General features: G+C 32.9%; 1 protein-coding gene across 1 annotated transcript in view; it reads right to left on the reverse strand.

Annotated features, from left to right (window-relative positions):
• Positions 1-20723, reverse strand: part of LOC108756113 (inhibitory POU protein) — a 45437-nt gene that overhangs the window by 23600 nt on the left and 1114 nt on the right. The window lies entirely within an intron of this gene.

Below are 20723 nucleotides of genomic sequence, written 5' to 3' on the forward strand. Positions count from 1 at the left end.
TATATATAATAAAATATAATTATTCTTCTAATATTAGAAATTCGCATCCGTATTTTCAATGTAAGTTTCTTTTATTTGCGACACAAAGGGATAATTATTACTCGACAAGGGCAATCAAAAGTCATCTCTATCGATAACGTAATAATGATCGGACATTTTCGCGAAAACGATATTATTGCACGCTGCTGTTAAATGCCGCGTGTGATCAAAAATTGATACGCCGTTGCATATTGTCGCGGAATTCGCTAATTTGCAGCATTATATTCTCGCTTCAACGAACGTGAGAATTTTCGCCATTATAGAGATTGTATTACTTTTTGCTTTCACAATTTTAGCAGTTTTAAAAGTTGAAATATTAGTATAGAGTGAATTATATTTACGTTTGATATTTTATCTTTAGACATTTTAAAATTACAACGTCGGTTAATCAGCTAAACTAAAGAAATAGAGTTTGCATGGAGACTAAAATATCTGACTTTCGAAAATTTTTGTATTGTGCTTAGAATAGATTCAGTCAACTTTTTATCTGGAAAAATCTCTGTAATGAAAAGAATTATAAAATAAGATTACAAGTTTCCTATTTATTTGTCACAGAAACATCGCACACGCGAAATTCCGAGATCTCATGCTCGATTGTTGCTAAATATGATCAAGTGATATATATTCTTGCGTAATCATTCTTCATCTATCATAAGTGCCACTCGTCAAACGCGGGTGTTGCTTTCCCAGACGGAAAGGATAACACTTTCGGTAACGTAGAAATTATGAACGATTCGCTGAACAGGGATGAAAATAAAGAGGAAACAAATGTGTAAGCAGGAAATCGATAGGATGCATTTGTAAGCTTCGTTCAAATCTGTATATTAGTATTTTATGTATCCATTTTGCGTATCAAGTTTATCAAATTACTGATCTTCTACAAATATGCTGTGAAATAAAAGAATAGCATTTTCTCCAAAGAAATTACGCGGATTATCATGTTATTGCAGTATATTGTGAAATGTCGATTTAATCAAGGTAAGATATAAAATAACGCGTAGCTTCTTTGAATAAAAGAAAAGTATTTTTTAAATCGGTCTTGCTTATGTGTTACTTTACTAGCTATTCAAATAAGTGACAATCAAGATCTACATATATATATATATATTTTTTTTTTTTCATTTAATATTATATGAAATAATTAGACACAGAGAAATAATCATAATCCCTTATATCCTTTCACATATAATTAAACATATAATTAAACATAACATACAACGTAACATATAATTAAAAAGAAATTATGTGATTGTTTAATACTCACGTATACTATTTGTAGAATTAAATATAATTATTTGAAATTATTATGTATGAGAGTATGAAATATTTTAAATTGTCTGGCATTAAAATAATGTGTAGAATATTGTATAACGTAACAGTGCATTGTTAAGTATGGTTCGGCGATATAAGAATATAATCCAAAAATTTAATCAAGTTTTAAAATGTTTGATTGTGATTATTTTTTATTTACATTTTATTTATGATAAGAGTAAAAAAAAAAAATATATATATATAATTATTTCAATTATATACAATGCAATAGTATATATCTAGAGATATAGCTTTGTGATCCAGTTTGGCTAACTTTCTTAACTTTGTAACCTTTTTACTTGAAAAATAAGTTCAGTTCTGAGAATTTATCATTACTTCCTGGATTAATGTCATTTAGAATTTTAAATTTAGGTAGATAAGAATTGCAGCATTTCGTATGAATTAACTTAGGGACGATGTTACGCGCAACGATCGTCGGAACATAATTGCGTACGGACGTTCCGTCTAGTTAACACACGTCCGCAATAATATGCCGCATATATGGCGACGGTAGACATCATCTAATGGAGGCTTCTCCCAGATCGACTCCCGCGCACCCATTCACGCTCCCCTCAAACGAGCTACGCCACTCCCGGACGAAATTCGACCGTTCATCTCTCTCTCTCTCTCTCTCTCTCTCTCTCTCTCTCTCCTCTCTCTCTCTCTTTCTCTTGTCTCCCTTGTTCCCTCGGTCCTCCCTCTTTGCAATCATGTCTCCATCGCTCTTCTATTTAGAGTACCGTTCGCTGGGACCACCTTCCTCCTCTGGATCTGCCTGTCGATTTATGCTTTCACTGATTTGCACTTAGGATACCGCCCGTCCATTTCACTCCTCTCTTGCTCTCCTTTGTTGTACTTTACTGTATTTTAATTCTCGTCCTTTCATTTTTTTTTTTGCATAAATTTTACTCTTTGCAGGATCTACCTTAGATCTGTATTTGTTCACGTCCATTAAATCTTTATTGTCTTAGTTATAAATTCTTTAACTTTCTCTCATTAGGACTATATTATCCGTTTATACATACATGCGCGTCTTGCATTTTTGCTTGATTATTTTCTTCATTTTCGTAAAGCTCTTCTCATGTTTTCTCTTCTTTTTGTCAATTTCAACGAGTAATATTTCTCCGTTAAACCTTTAAATGTGCATGGATCCTTTGCTACTTTCTGATCCTTTATATTGCTTGCGAGAAATGTCATATGTTTAATCTGCTTTCATATTTTTTAATTAGATTCACATAAATATCGTAATTGATGCAGCCAAGAGTGTATTTTTTAATTAATTAATGCTTTTATGCATTGTAGTCTCACAAGTAAATGTAACTGATTGTAATATAATGTATTCCATTGCAACGAGAAATATGACATTTAGCATAAAAGTTATTTTTTTTTATTTATTAAAATATGAAATGTTAAAAGTGCACTCTGATCGAAAATACATTACCTTTTACTGCATCATCACGTATGTTAATACAACTGGATATTTGATAAAATCATTACGAATAAAAAATGTAAATGATAAGTAATTGATTTACATATTTAATGCTAGGTGACGCACGAATAATCGGAAAATATGGATAAAATTTTATATTTACGCATAATAGAGTTCTGCGGCGGTACGATTGCGATTTAAAATATGCAATTAGTGTTTTACGGGAAAACACTGTGGGGGTAGAAGGGATCCGGTACCGATCTCATTTTACCGGCGTTAATCATTACATACGTATAAAATAAAATACATGGTCATTAAATAAAGGATATATAAAATTCATCTCTGATTGCCGTTTCATACTTAAAACTGAAACTGTAGTGATCTCTATAGCAGTTACATTAAATAAAGTTATAAGCTGGAATGATATATATGTTGTCATGAGTATAAAACAAATCAATTTGTCATAAGCAATTTTCGAATATATTACTAATTGGCGCTTTTTAAATTCAATTTAATTTACGTTGTGTTTATATTACAAATATAACGCATAACGAAGAAAGAAACATATTTGTTACATTAATTTAATGTAATTTTTAATATACCTACCACTCGCAAGCGAGGTACCTGCCGAAAATTAAGCAGAATGGAAAACGGATTTCCATTAAACATTTGTGCTGTTAATATAATTACCATTTCGCTGATAATTATTGTAACTTTACTATTGAAATTTATTATTTCAAGCGAGTTTAAAATACGGTGGGGTTTAAATTCTTCGTCGAACACGAAGGACAGGCTCGCGATCGGATAATCTATTATGACAAATCAAATCCGCAACTACGTTACGCGTCGAACATCAGGGAACACGGACAGCGAAAGGGTCCGTCGAGGTGGAATACTGTGACATGTTAATTTACCACCCCTATAATTGGAATAGTAGTAATGCACTTAAGGAAGGATGAGAGTAAATAGCGCGTAGCAGGTCGGTCACGTGGTGGCACGTGGCGACACGTGTCGCTGACACTCGAGCGCGGCCATCTCTCTTGTTAAATTTCACGATACCCGTTGCAGTACAGCGATTCGAGAGGCATTACGTATATTTCTTTACAAGTGCAACTCTCGAGAGATAGATCCTAAAATTAGCGATTCACGCGACACGTCGATATTGTACATTTATTTAAAAAAAAAAAAAAAAAATCTCCTTAAAACCAGATTTTCATTTTTTATCATTTTTTAAGGACAAATTTTTGTCCTGTATCTGTGCGTTTGTATTCTCGTTTCACATACGTTTCATTAAGAAAATTTTAGACACTGTTCCCTTAAATTCATAATATTTAGCCAAATGAATAACAATAAATAGTTATCAAGTTTAAACGAACTACTCTCCATCTTGATTTTTCAAACATTCGGGACTTTTCGAGCGTAAAGATAATGTGTTTCGAGATCCGGAGGTTTTTAAGGCTTGGACTTTACGCCCTCTCGTGGTACATAGTCGATAATCCAGCCCTGATCCTTACGACCTACCGTCAGGACCATATCCTTCCTACCCATGCCGGGTTCGGTGGGCATATCCCCATTGGGGAGATGAGCGCATTAAGAAAATTGAAACGTCGATTTGTCCTCGAAACTCGGCCTGACGATAATTTTATTAAGACCATCGTTTCTCCTAGGGAGGAGGAATCGTGCCGCACGAGGCCCGCAGCGTAGTAGGATATTTCGCGGTCGATTTCAGTTATCCGCCAATGATGTTAATTTAAACCGACGCGGTATATCCGACCGTCTAACTCGAATGCTTAACTCGGAACCTTTTTTTTTTTTTATGATATCATCGAGAAGTGAGGGAACATAAGTATATTAGATTTCTAAAGGATTCTATTTGATACTCTTTACGAGTCTCTGTCGAGTCTTTGCTCGAGAGATTTTGCCTGAGAAGGTTTGATGTAATGAAAAGCCAAGATTTTTTATTATATCACAATTTTCCAATTTAAATTACTAACGGAGATTTCTTTTCATTCGCCGTTATCATTTTCTTCAGTCGTTTTCTTTAACTACTTGTCAGAATTGTTCAGTAGGCAAAGAGAGCTTAAAGTTCAACGATCGAAATTTAAAATTTAAAAAAAAAACGTAAAAGGATTAATAAGTTAATAGAATAGTTACAAGCACATTTGAAATTGAAATGTTTAACAATTACGTTTATTTGTTATTTGAAAAATACGAATCATACGGTTTCCTATAATAAGGGGAATATATATATATATATATAAAATCCAAAAAATAAGGAGTTTATACAATACCGTTTATCCAGACATGATGAACGCTAAGATCACGTCTTCTTCTTAACAACTTAATTAAGAAAAGGATAACGTGACGACTTTGACGTTTACCGTTATCGGATTCACGCATTATTGTATAAAAACTCCCTAGTATTATAATTTACTGACACTAAGTAACAAGATTCACGCGAATAAAGGTAATCGAATTTTTGCGTGCGGATGGAACATAAGAGAAATATTCCAAATACGAAATAATCGGCAATAAAGCAACGTGGTGTGCCATCCTGTTTACAGAATGACACATATTCGTCGTGGGTGTTTGCTCTACCCACGCACCACGCACTCTTATCCACATGCTGTTGTGTTCGAGCAGGTGCACCACCGTGCCCCTTCACCCCAACACGTTCGTCCCTCTCTGTCAAGATACAATCGTGGCGTAAACATATGGTCATAATAATAGACTCTTGATTTTGACGAGGGGTGCTCCCTATGAGTGTCCCGTGATTGTTTCTCTAGCGTAAACGTAAAATGTATAACCGGTATAACACCACTCGTAGACATTCTGCCTAACGAGTGAAAGAGACTTTGTGGCACGCGCGGTGCCTTGCCTTGCCATTCTACATCGAGCTGCCAAATGTTGCAGAACTCGAACTATTTTTCAGACAATTTCGAGTCAATCTTCAAGGGAAAATTCGGATTGGTCATCATTACTCTCTCTTTTCGAGGAATCAAATAGAATCTATCGTCAGTATCGAGCAATGACAAACGATGCGTGTACACGTACGAACGCAACTCTGATCGTTGTGTCTCCCTGTAAACGGGGATTCTACAACACGCGCATATATACCGCAACAACCTGTACACGCACAACGACGACCATGGGTTGGCCGCACACGGAAAGGTGAACATTATTCCCATACCATTCTCTCCGCGGTTTAACGCTCTTATTATTATTTTTATTAGGGTGCCGTGGTATATAATGCCATCAACCCCCATGAGTGCGCGTTCGCAGGAAATAAACCTAAGTGTATAATTACAATAATACTTATCGGGGCACCCTCCGTGGGTTCTCTTCCCTTCCATGTACCCTTCCTTCCTTCCTTCCTTCCTTCCTTCCTGAGTTCTCGTTCTATCTCCGTTTCTCTTTTCCTCTCTCTTTCCTTCGTGATTAAACGTGGCCCAGTGTAATGTGTATGCGCGCGTGTACCTTCGAATACAATATACCGAAGGGACGAAACTTAACGAGTGCTAAATTTACGATGGAATAGTCTCGCGATCCGTTCGCGATTAGGTCAGACAGACGAGCGATGAGGAGGAAAGCAAAATCTATCGCTTGGGCCTAAAGAGCTTAACGCAATTTCCTGATTTTCGGCTGAAATTTGTGCATTTAACTGGCAAATGTTTTACATCCTTGATATTCGAATATATCAGATAAACGATCAACAAAATACAGACCTCAACGTTGATATTACTGTTGTTCTTACAATCTACATATAAATTGAAACTGTTTATTGGACTGAAATCGATTACGTACGCGTACACATCATTCGTACGTTCGCACGCACATTCGACTATGCTTAACACGCTATAAAATATATCGAGGGCAGTGTTCTTATCCAAGAAGCGCTACACGTGTGTGACCAGCGTGTGTCGTGTCGTGTCATGTCGTGTCGTACATAGGTTAAAGGATGGGACACGTACGTGTACCGGATACCCTTCGATTCGTGGGTGAGATGATCGTAACGGCGCGGTACAAACACGGACCATTCCCCATCTGAACTCTATCCGAACTTCGTAATTCTCCCATTTAGGAATTCAGTCACGTATACTGCCGCGCCGTGTTCGAACGCACACACCGCAGAATTGCTTATCTTTTATAGCCGCGTTTGCACGTGTTCCTGATACACGTGTACTTTATGTGTAGAGTGTATGTACAAATGTCTATTACATTTTTATATTTAAATAAATTAGAGCAATCTAGTTACATCATAAATCTAATGTACAGGGTGTTAGTTAAGTACGTTGCCATACTCGACAGAGCGATTCTTTGGTTTATTTCAAGTAAAAAAGTCCATATAAACGGTGTGTCCTAAACGGCTTAGTTTCCGAACGAAAAAAATTTAAACGTGTAGTAATAATCTGTTTATTTGAAAGAAATACAGCTTGAACTAGTCAAAAACTAGTAAAAAAAAAAAAAACAGAAAAACAGACTTCAGTTCTTCCAATGAAATAAAACAATTAGATGAATTGTTGAAAATGTCTACCTTGCGCCATGATACATCCATCGAGCCTTCTCCTCAAAGATTGACGTACACGCTCAAAGATATCAGGTGTGTTACCTCGCGTGAAGCAACTATTCGATTCCTCAAATCATTCTCATTCTCAATTGGGGTGGTATAAACCAATGATTTCAGATGTCACCGAAAGGAAATAATCCAAAGGATTTAAGTCTGCTGACCTAGGAGGCTTTGACTTTGTCACTTTGTCGTGAACATTCACCTGTATTTCGAAAAAACTAAGCCGTTTAGGACACACGTTTATATGGACCTTTTTACTTGAAATAAGCCAAAAACTCGCTCTGTTGAGTATGGCAACGTACTTAACTAACACCTTGTATATATTATATAAACAAAATGCATTATATCAAAATAAATCGAACATCAAACGTATGTGTTACGAATTTGTTTTTTATTCGATATAAGTACGTACTGAAAAAATGCTATGAAGATCATGGCACACAGAAAACTTAAGCAATAAGCGAATTGGCCAATTACAGTAAAAACCGTAAGACCATAATTTTAAAGCCAATGCAACACTTTGATTTCCTTACTGCTTAAGTGTTTTTATGTGCCATGGCACATAATTTTCAAAATCTTTCATGAGAGACCTTTTTTTCTGAATATTCTGCATTTTGAGTCGCGATGGCCTTCTTCGGCAAAACGCGCAATAAGATTATAACTTGCGCAGAAAGAACAGATGTATGCAGCTATTTGAAATTGTAGCAATTGACGTGAAAACATTACGATTATCCTTCTTTTTTTTAACTTTTGCTTGTCTCGACGAATTGAAAGTATATCACGTTTTTAAGGTAATTCCTTTGTTTCCTATTGAAAATTTCGCTCGGTAATGACAGTGTTATCACTTTATCGGACCTGATATACCATCGTCAAAGTATAGTTTATGCCCTATGCGAGGTTACCTCTATTGCCGGCACATCGTATAAAACGTACAATCAATTTTTGAAGAGGGACATTCAATCGATCTGTCTTGCAGCATGCAATCGAAGACGTTCCCTGAATAACAAACTAACCGAAGCGGCTTTGGCAGCCGATTCGTGCACATGTTGGCTCATGCAGTATTATTTGCCGGATCACTATTTCTTGATCCATTCGCGTTTGCACAAACGAAATGAACTTTTATGTATATGGAAAATATATACTGTATATAAGATACGGTATGTATATTGATCTGATTTTTCTTTCCTATAGCAAGATATATTTTAATGCAACTATGTCGCGTACAAGATTAAACTTGATATGTCGAATAATTTGTCATTAGCGAACATTAAAGATTGCCAACAATCGAGTCAAAATACTCTATAGCCTTAACGCGTACTTAGTAATTATCAATTTTATCATTGTGTGCTATCCGTTTAACCACAACGATTGTAGTTATCTGACTTTAAATATTAAATAAATACAAACGATACTGTTTGTAAAACTTTATCTCTACCGCTAAAAGAATACAAATTAAATAGAAAAAAAATAAATGCTCGTTTACACAAAGGAATAGAATCTATTTATTTCCGATATAATACACAACAATTTAATAATTGAAAATTTCGCAAGATTATTGAAAAAATTCAATAGCGTCAACATTTTTTACACTTTCCTAGAGTCGCAAAATATTTGACGTCTATTTTTTTTACTGCCATTTGTAATGATTATGTAATTAGTCGATATGCATGTATGATAACTAATAAATTCGCGACAAGTAAATTTCTACATTGTACGACATGTTATTTCATGTAATTTGTTTTTTGTTGAAAGTTATGATTGCTAGCTATTGAGTAACCGAAAACGCAATATACCATTGTGAGAAACAATTATTGGTTCATTAAAATGAAACAAATCGTTAGCGAAGTCATACATGAGAAAGTTTGATAACTATTTTACGCAATCGGGGTGCGCATTGCGAAAGGTATCTCATTTCATCGATACAACAGAATCACAAACTGCCAATTTGGCACGTTTTTGTTATTCCATCCTTTTATCACGCATAAATTGAGATTTTTGTCAAGTGTATGATTATATTATCTGTCATTTACTACATCATACACACACGAATTTAACAACAATGCTATAACTTTTATCTCTGTAAATTTGAAAGAAGATTAATTCGTGCAAAAACATTTCTTTACATTTATATGAAAAATCTGATATATTCAACACAAGTACTCGTTTGTTTCTCATAATGTTCAAAATTATTATAAATGCCGACAATAAAAAAACTATGATATATTTTTAATAATTGCTCGATAGTCACTTTTAAGTGAAATAAAAATTGAATTTCTTCTTTTTTAATCGAAATGCGCGATTGAATTTTAGTATTCTATCGTGTTTGAACTACACCATAATCTTCATAAAGTAGGGAACGATAAAATCGATGCAACGGAAACTTCGTGAGACAAGGCGGAAGTGTCGTTCGTCTATCTAACCACCCACGTTTCACTGTTACACGACAAGAAGACCCTCGTGGTGTCCAGAACGGCGGTTTACATGCACTTGTATACGCGTGTGTAGGTTTATTTATAGGTGGAAGGCAAGGTCTACATAGATTTACCTGTGTAAAAGCCGCATGGCACAAGACATATCACAAACCCTATATCGAGCTATATCGCAAGGTTTTGCGTGGCATTTGTGTGGACACTATTATAGGGAATTCGAAAATGGAACTACATTCGATTCAAATGAGCATATTATTTGTTTCAAAGCTAAGTATGAAACTATTTGAAAACGAATTGCAGCAGCTGATCATTTAGGCTTATTTGTATATTATATATTTGTATTTATATATTTAAAATCAATAGTATTGAAATTGGAAGATTGGATGATTTGAGAATAAATATGGAATACGGAATTAAAAATAAAATGTCTTATATTTAAATCTTATTTATTAATAATATTTTTATAACCGAATATTATAATGAATAGATTTTTTTCGCAGTGCTTTCCTCTTTCTTAAGTTAATGCAAAAGATTTGTCACATACACACACAACGCGGGCGCGTCTGCAGAATAAAATTGGGAACAAATTATGAAAAATAAAAATATAAGATTAAAGCAGTCTTTTTTTGAAAGACTAATTTTTTAGCTTTACTTAATATAAAATTTAATTAAAAAATGACAAATCTCTTGTGTATCTCAATCCAGTGAGATGAAAAAGCTGTTTGACGTTGTTATTTTATAACTATTTTAAGTTTTCCAATAGCTCTTTTTAAATTCTCACTAATGATAACAATAGGAATGAGAAGTCGAAAATTGATCTGATATAGCAGTACAAAAAACTAGTATGTCAAAACGTAGAATCTCGGATCTCCCCTCAAGAGATATTCGTGGAACTAGCTTTCTTTTATCTTCTTTTATATATAGTGCTCTTTTCTGTTAGAATTACATTTTCGAAGAGTGTCTTTACCCATAGTAGTACGCCATAATTTTCAATTGCGCAAATTAACATTTTCGTTCTACGCGTCTCCATGAAACGTAATAAATAAGGGGGCCAAGTGAGTAGTAAATATAAATCAGGAGTGATTGGATGTAACCGGGGGTGTTATGTGTCCCCAGCGTCCCGTGTGCGGGATCGTCCGCGGGTCTTCTACGACTAAAAGAGAGAGAGAGAGAGAGAGAGAGAGAGAGAGAGAGAGAGAGAGAGAGAGAGAGAGAATGAAATACACATTCGGCAAAACGTAGGTGAAACGATCGTGAAACGATGAACTGTCTTCGTGTAGTGATGGGGCTAGCTGTCTAACTCCTTTCATAATTTTTGAACAATTTTAATATATTAGAGATTATTTATTTCAAAAGAAAACCTACGAAATGTTCGATAATAGAAATAATTTGTAATTGTTCAAACTTTAAATAATTATTCCAACCTGAACTGATTTACTTGTACTAGACAATTATTTGATAAGTAATAATTAATTATTACTAATTGATTATTAAAAATAATTAGAGGTTTACAAAAATCCGTGATGAGCTTTTATAACAAGGTCTCGACTAGAGTACTTGTATACCGAAGCAGAATCTTTCTACTGTTTGTCAAAATGGTTTCGATTAATTGATCGTGCTATTCATTGCATTGTGATAAATATAAACACTAAAGGATTCTTTTTAAATTAAAGAAAATTAATTTTTGTCATAATCATTACAATTATTTTAAATGCATAGATTTAATTGTTTATAATCTTGATTACAATAAGTTGATTTATATATATAATGGGTGGTACCTCGCGGCGTTCCATAATTTTAAAGAGGCCAGGTATATCTGCTCATATATCTGCACAACAATTGGTATCCAGCGCGAATGCATCGATTTCATTGCTACTACTCTTATCCACCTACTTTACCCTCACTATTGCGGACGACCATGATCGACGTACTCGACCGGCGTCAACGTGTCTCGGTACTTTGGAGTATTTTGTAGATGTAGACGAGCAATGCACTGTCAGCAGAGCCATGTTTCCCATGCTGCCGCTTTCTTTTAATTTCTCCCCTAGCGTTCATATCTGTCACTAGAAATTTAATCTTTTATGATTCAAAATGAACCGAATAATATATGTAACAGCTATCGGACACTATACATATATGATAAAGTATCCAAATTTGTAAGGTTGAGACGTCGTGAATTTATTTTAGCAAAGCGATTAGATATATTATTCGCGGATATGAAATATAATTTCAGAGAAGAGACTAAAAGGAGCTTTTACTCTTGATTTGATAAATTCTCTCTCTCTCTCTGTCTCTCTCTAACTCTTTAAAAAAATTCTATACAATAATTCTTCAGAACTCTTAATCTAATAATTTCTTTTAGAACTCGAATTTTCTCTTCGCGTGTAAATATTGTCTGTAGCTCTTTGCATTGACTGATAATACTTCTGCGCTGTTACTTTTTGTATGTTCAAATTTTTTCTCTATTATTTCTATCTAAACGGAAGATGTAATAATGACTCTTTCTTGTAATAATAATTTGAATACATGCGTGCTAATTATTAATTATTAATCTAGATATATTTATGTCAAAATTTGTTTAAATCTCTGTGTAACTTGTTTAAATTCTCTGTATAACTTACTCTGTTCAATTCTGTTCTTAGAGGGCTTATCTTAGAGCAATTTTACCTATCTATCTATCTATCTGTCTCTTTCTCTCTCTCTCTCTCTCTTTCTGCAGATATATTTTTAGCTGAAAATGAGTTCCTCTTTTTTGAAAATGTAATCGAATTTGATTTTTGCAATTTTTTTTACAACTTTTTAATATTCAACACGAGAAGCATACACCCACACATACACGTACACACATTTAGATAACTATGCCTCAAATTAAATCTCCATTTAAACAAAGTTTACTTTATAAATTAAACCAAAAATATAGTTTTGTTATCCACTTTTATCTCTGCAATTTACGAAAATCTTTTATTTTCAAACGCATAACTCAGAAACTGTAACTAATACTATTTACTTACTCGATACTTTTGTTAAGAATTCAAATTTGGCGATCTATTTGAAAATCATTTTGCGTAATGATTCGCATGACTATTTATCAAGTGAGTCAGTTTAGTTTTCGGCAGGCCGCATGACACAAATATTCCAGCGGCGGCGAATATATCCACGAATAATCTTTTTCGAGCACGGCACACGTATACATACATACATGCATGCACGCACGCAAACATTGTTTCATTTTTTTTTTTCTTGTTCGTACACAGGTGCGTACTCGTGGAGAGGCACAGGTGTAGGCCGCATATCGATTATGCAATCTTGTGGCCGAGCGGGGAGCCGTGGCACGTATACGCCGTAATGCACGGCTACGAGCGTCCCTCCGCTCCTCCAGCAGCGAGCCATCCTCCCGCACATAAAATAGTTCAAACCCGCCCCGTGAAGCACTTCTGACGTTAATTGTCGCCTTACTACCGCCGTGTCGTGCACGAACAATCGCTTGTCACGACGCTACACATATGTCGCTTTTCAGATTTTGATGAGAGGCGCAGTGGTCTCGTCACCACTTATCAAGATTTCTTCAGAAAATTAGCCCAGCGAGAATACAATCTCTCCTTTTCCATTTTTCTTTTTTTTTTTTTTTAAAGATAATATTAAGTGAAAATAGTAACATTTATTATTTCCCTGTCGTCCGTGTTAGTATTGGAAAGAATTGAATTTTATGTTAAAATATAATGTACAATAAATTATAGTAAAATATAAGAGGTCATAAAATTTGTACTTTTCAACAATTTTGATATACTTTGTTAAATAGAATGAAAATTGTTAAATAGATTGAAAAAAGAACTTGTAAAGATTTGTTTTGAAAATTAGCATATTTTATTATAAATTTTATATGGTATGATAATTCTGTCAAATAAAATTATGCATTTTCAAAGTAGCATTAATTAAATAGATATTGTGAAAACGAATACATAGATCAATCTGTTAAGTTCTATCGAAAGATCAACATTTTTTCAAATAAACAAAAATACACAATTAAAAAGTAGCTGTAGTGTCTAGTAATTTTGTGATGTGCAACATACTACTCCAGTGGCAAAAGAGCTTTTACTTTCAATGGTTAATTGATAATGACATGCCGAATATAGAGGACCAATCGATAATCGCTACTGGCCGCGGCTCTTCACGCGATGTTTATCGCTTGTCGCTGCCTTTTCCGCGCAATTTTTAAGAGAAATTGGTAGCGTGCAATTAACAATTTAGTCATGCAAATCCAATGTTTCTTTAAATATTTATATAAAACAAAATAATAACGTTTGGAAAGTGTAATTTCTCATTTTTTTAAGTGAATCATTATATAATGTATCTTTGTTTTAGAATATAAAGAATAAAAGACTTTTTCAAGTCTAATATTAGTAAATTAAGACCATTTCTCTTTCTCCTTTTCTCTCTCTCTCTCTCTCTCTCTCTCTCTCTTTCTCTTTCTATTTTTATTTAAGTTTTAAAGTAAAATTAATAAAATTAATTATTGCTTATATGTGAATGCACTAAAGCGCTACTTTAGAAATCTGTAATTATTTTTCATATTCGTTATTATTAGCAGAGACTAAGTATCTAGATAATTTTGATATTAACATCAATATGCAACCTAAATTGATGTAATATCGATATATTTATTAATTTGATAGTAATTTTCTAGATAATAATGTTGGTATCAAATAATGATATTAAGATTGCCATTATTAATTTTCATCTTGATTTTTTCACATATTTTTCTTTTAATAAATTAGAGAGAGTGAGAGGAAGAGAGAGAGAGAGAGAGAGAGAGAGAGAGAGAGAGACAACGAGAAAAGTTGAAATAAGAGTCAATGTGAAAGAAGAACATCTTTTATATGCTTTTACATAATGTTATCATATATTAAGCAAAGTAAATTCTTCGTTTTCTCTTTTTTTTATTGATAATATGATTTACTATTTTAAACTGAAGGTTTATGACTTGAAGCATAGTTGTAATATAGGCCTACCTTAGTTTAATCGAATTTTATTAGTAACTCATATTCCTTAGTAATTGAATTGTTAACCTGTGGATAAAGTTAGTACGAGCTTCACATATATTGGACTTGGTCAATGTGAGATCGTATTGATAGAGTTCAAATCAGGAGTTCTAAATTAAGAAAGTCTAATACATATCGAAATAAAATATTAAAAAATAATTTTGTTTATGAAAAGATACATATTAGAATATATAAGCGAATAAAAAAATTGAAAACTAAATAGGAAATTTTCTAAGAAATTATTTTTTAATAAATTATGATAACAAATTATTTAAAAAATTTCTTTTATATGTTCTTATTACGTATTCTTTTTTATCTTCTGGTAGAAAAGAGTAGAATTGTACAGCATGTGTGTATGTGTGTGTGTGTGTGTGTGTGTTTGTGTGTAGGACTTTCTTGAACGTATAATCATTTTTTTTGTACAACGATAAGAAAAATTAGGTCGTTATAAAGCGAGCATCGCTCACCTGCCACCACGACATGGTCGCGCAATGAATAATGCATACGCAGCATCCAAATGTGTTTGATATCAAAGTTCGACTGCATTGCGGCGAGTGGCAAAATTAAAAGATTAATGACGTGTAAAAAGAGTAGCTGCGTTTATTAAGCCGGATCATTAATACGCCACCCGGATGAAAGGTTCGTCAACCAGAAAACATGCAAAGTAACATCCAACGAAGCGTGAATAATTACCATCAAGCCGATGAATACGTAATGGATTCCTGTATTAATTATCATAGATAATTAACACTGTAGGTGAAAACCACGCCTGATGCTCATAGACAATTAATAGCGATAGACAATTAACGACCGACCTTCATCGATACCTTCTTTTAACCGCGAACATCCGCTCGTATGCGCTTGCGCGGTATCACAATAAATGTACACCCGAATGACCAGTAATCACCGATCGATTGTTGCCATTTTGTCAGCGAATCGTCTGTGAAAAAGTTTACAATATTTGAAAATTACAATCTTATTTTCTTCCTCTTTGAATTGATCTCAAGATAATATTAGCTGCTTTAATGTTCGTACAGCTTTTGAAGATTATAACATATTTATTGGAGATCGGGCATTTTAGATTGATCTCAAAATATAGCTGTAAAAAATAGTATATCTGACTGTTTTTATTTGTATAAAAATTTAAAAGAAGATTTTAAATAAACGAGTGACTTACAGCGATGATTAATTATAAGCTAATGAAATCTATTTTCAGATGAATAAATTAAATCATCTTGATTAATTGATGGCGATCCTTTTAAAACGCAAATTTTTATTTTTTTTTAAATGTACATTTTTAATATTATCGATGGTTACTATTCTCTTTTCCTCGTTCGACTAAATACATATATATAGCGCTTGAAGGAATGTGTCAAAAGTGTTTTATGCGTGAATGTTTCCGCTTCGGTGTTTCACAGCTCAATCACAGGATTAGCCGTGTCCGATACTCGTACTTAGAAAATCGTATTCAGAAGAAAAAGGCGATAAAGCATTAGTATGCGAGTGAAATGAAAAAGGTAGAAGGGAGACGATGAAAGGGGAGGTGATGAAGGAGTGATGGTATAAGTACACCGGGATGGATTCCGAGCGGAGCCACCTCTCGCGTGTTATCGGGAGAACTGAACAGAAAAATCAAAGGAAGGGGCGATTACATCGGATTCGCGTTACCGGGTGTAACAGTACGGCTGTAATCTCATCTAGGCACTCAGCTCGTAGCGACGGTTTTTATCCTATTACGTCACATGAATAAACTAAAGACTGCGGAGCCCGCGATGTAGCCCAGGGAACGCATCGCACCGACGCTACGGGGGAGGGAACTCGACGCTTTGGTCGTTCGATATGGTTTTGGTTTCGACCTCGGTAGTCGGACAAGTCTGCCGAGGGATCGGAAAAGTGAAGGACAAGAAGGACAAGGGAGATGAGAGCGCGACTGGAGAAATGGGTAGACAAGAAAACATGTCTCAACGTGATTGATCCCTGACTGATTTTTAGATATTTTCTAGTTTCGGGGATTTTTATGAATATATTAGAAGTGTTGCCAGAATAGAATGAGTTGACTCGATGAGGTGAGAATTTACATAGCAAAAAGATATGATTAAATTTTGTTGATATATAGATACTAAATATAAATGTGTAAAATTCATTATGTTTATCTCCTTTCTTATTTAAATTACGTCATTTGCAATGTTAAGTTGTAAAGAAATTATTACACACTTTTACGTAACTTATAAATAATGGCATCTTGAAATTGAATGCCAGGATTGAAATTGAACGTCAGGATTGATTTACTTTGCAACGTTAAACGTTTGAGAAACGTATGATTTCCATAAATCATCCGCTGTAGAAGGAGTTAGGGAGTTACAAGTAATAGTAACAGGCCATTATTTCAAGAATTTGCAGTTGAAAGAAAAGCAAAGGACAATAGGAAGATAATATTTTTAAGGATCGAGCTTGTTTTATATAAACTTATACATTTTTTTCAAAATTGCGTCGATTATTATTCTGTAGATATTAAAAATTATGACGAATGCTTTCATGTCTCTATCTTATTAAATTTATAAGGACTAACAGTGTAAGGTAAAGTTAGCGGCATATTCACAACTAAGTAAACTCGCCGTAGGGGTCGTAAGACATTAAAATAATCGATATCCGCTCAGATCCTAGACTTTACTCGAGCGGTTTAATCCTCGTCGTTATAATATCAAAAATTTCTCCTTTCATTTATTTTAAATATTCTTACGTAGAATGAGAAGGCTTTTTGACACGTACATACATACGTTCAGACTCCTCTCGTTGATGAGCCAAAGTCTTCCGACAATGCAATCTCTCCCGCGATATAATTTGTAAATGATTCGTTTAATGATATTTCTTTCGACCTTGATAGAAAAACATATCGCTCGATACCTACGTGCATACTCTAAATGCAGCGCTTCGACAAACTGTAGAATATGATTTAAATGAAACCTTGAGACGTTTAATTTTAACCGTATCGCGAATCGAAAGTTATTTTTATTGAGCGCTTCTCGCCGGACACAAATTCAATCGCTACGGATATTTTCCCGACTAATTTCACTTTTGCATTGACCAAATCTGCGTTTCTACGACAGCTCGGTAATGCAATTTAACGCCATCAGATCACACTGCGATTGATTGTTATACTCACAATGGTATTCGCAGCAAATAATAGTTTAAATTCATTTATGATATTCAGTTGTTCGATTGGCCTAATTAGAGATAAGCTTATTAGAAAAGGATTGACATAATTCTCCGATTTTGTCTCTACATATGAAAAGATGAAAAGAAGAATTTTTACAAGCTTAAAAATAAAAATTAAACTTGTCTTAAGTTTATAAAGTAAAAAATTATTTATTTATTACAATTATGCGTTGTCAGTCTTTTTTCTTTATCAATTTAGACTCTCTTCATTATTTGAGTGACACACATTAGTGTTATTAAATTAGTTACTGCAAAAATTCGGTTAGACGCATTAGAGAGAGAGCAGAGAAAGAAAAGAGAAGAGGAGAGAGAGAGAGAGAGAGAGAGAGAGAGAGAGAGAGAGAGAGAGTGCATACGGGCATATTATTATAAAATCGTTGTAAATTGTATTTTAATCTGAATGTAGAAATGCAATGCAAATATTGTGAATTATAAAATACACATTTTATCTTACAGTACAATATAGAGGATTTCATAATTTAACCGGTTCCTATATATTTATATTAAATACACATCTTTACGTCAATTTGTATACAACGGCTTTAATGTATATCAGTATGTACTGAGTGTTTCAATCGAATTCACTATAAGTCAACTAGTTTTCTTTTTTGTAAAATTATCAATATGTAACATACATTAGTCTTTTTTTAAAAATTCCTCGAAATTGGAATGACACTTAATCGTATCAATATTAATGACTGAAATACTTATTTATGATTTTCTAATTAGATTCGTTCAAGAGTACAATGATTTTTTTAAATTATATTTAAAATTGCGCTTATATCTGTACAGGGCAAGTGAAACATGTTAAACTGCTATTATCTCAGATACGTATATTTTCTGGTAAATATTAAGTATTTTTGATAAAATTTTAAGTTTTTTTTACTACTATGTTATAAAGGGAATATTATTCATAACTATTTGATAAAAAAAAATTGGAAAAAAATGGCCTAGAATCTCTTTTATCCGTCAATTTATTTTTATTATTATAAAAGAACCTTCAGACCAATTGCACATATTCAAATCTAAAAGCAGAATCACTCACCAGTGAAAAAGAGATGATCTTTTAAAGTATATTTATAGTTTTAGGAATTTATAGAATCTCCACACACATAATACATGTTTGCTTTTCAAAAAAATCCGTTTTGTATAAGTCTCTTTTGAAATTTTGTCTTTAATGAAAAGATAAAAGAATTTAAAAAGAACTAGTCGCGATAAAAATTTCTTAAAATATTACTTAGATTAAATGTGTGTGGACTAAATTGTTTTATAGAAATATAGGAATTTTCAGAAATTGTAATGGTTGCGTTTTAATAGTTTTACAATCATTTTAAGTTGCTGTATTTATGCTAACAGTATTTATTATATGTTACACGTAAAATTATTATTATTAGTAAGTAGTTTACGGTATTATTATTAGTAAGTAGTAAACGGTAATAGCACTTTTGAAATATCTCTTACTTTCATATTTATTTTTTATGAAATATATTCTAATACAAATTTCTTTAATATATTATAGTACCTACATTTATGATGCTATTATTATTGAAAAAATATAATTTATCAATTATATTTTTATACATTTTCCAATGATAATTAATTATATAATAATTATATGATTTAGATATGAAATTATGTGAGTATTATACGATAATTCTCATAATTTAACAAATGCACGCTAATTTTAAAAACACAACGAAATCTTTGGTTGGATTTGCTTAATTATTTTTGAGCTTAGAATACATGTAAAAAAACAATTAAAAAAAACTCTGTTTAGAAACATCTGTTTCATTAGCTAAATACAATTCTGAAGAAACGGATCCAGACTTTATCAGAAAGGCGATGATTTATAAATATAGATGCAACTTGGAAGAAATATTGATCTTTCCATGAACATATAAAAAGAAACATGAATTCGTACGTATTCTTGATATTATTCCCGCAGTTATATTTATAGATATATTCGCACTAAAATTGAGTGTGTCTACATGTCACCAGTAAGTATGAGAAATATGAGTATACAGCATGCCGACGCGGTCAAGTGTCGGGCAATGAAAACGAATGAAGAGAGAAATTTCAACGACGTGGCTCGCCACCTTCTTTAAATGTTCCGTAGTGTCGTATTCTTATGTTTTCAGTTTATCATTTTAAACGTATTTTAAATATCTGCAAATAGCTTGCATATCAGTCCTACAATAATACGTGTAATATTGCATGCGCGGTAAATAATACAATGTAATCACGAATACATTCATGTGCGTCCCATAGATTATACAATGCATTAAGCGAGTTAAATCTAAAATGTATATTATACATTGTATTTTAGAAACGCTAAATAATACTGGTTAACTTTCTGCCTTTGATTGCTACGATGCAAAATTATATGCAATTACTATATCCTATAGTTAGATTATTATGACCTTTGGTTAGATTATTGAACAAATTCATTCTTTTCCATTCTTTTTGACGACATAGCATTAATGTCTTTTAGAATATATTTTTTTATTCTTTGATTTCATTAACGAATTAATTAATTTATGATATTTTTCAATTCTTAAAAAATGAGACACACACAAATTATGTCTTAATATAATTATATCATTATTCATCTATATATTACGATTTAATATTATTATAAAATAATTTGTATAAAACAATTAATTAATTTTTATACTGATATATATATATTATAC

Source organism: Trachymyrmex septentrionalis, unplaced genomic scaffold (assembly GCF_001594115.1).
Source record: "Trachymyrmex septentrionalis isolate Tsep2-gDNA-1 unplaced genomic scaffold, Tsep1.0 scaffold95, whole genome shotgun sequence".
Classification (NCBI taxonomy): Eukaryota; Metazoa; Arthropoda; class Insecta; order Hymenoptera; family Formicidae; genus Trachymyrmex; species Trachymyrmex septentrionalis.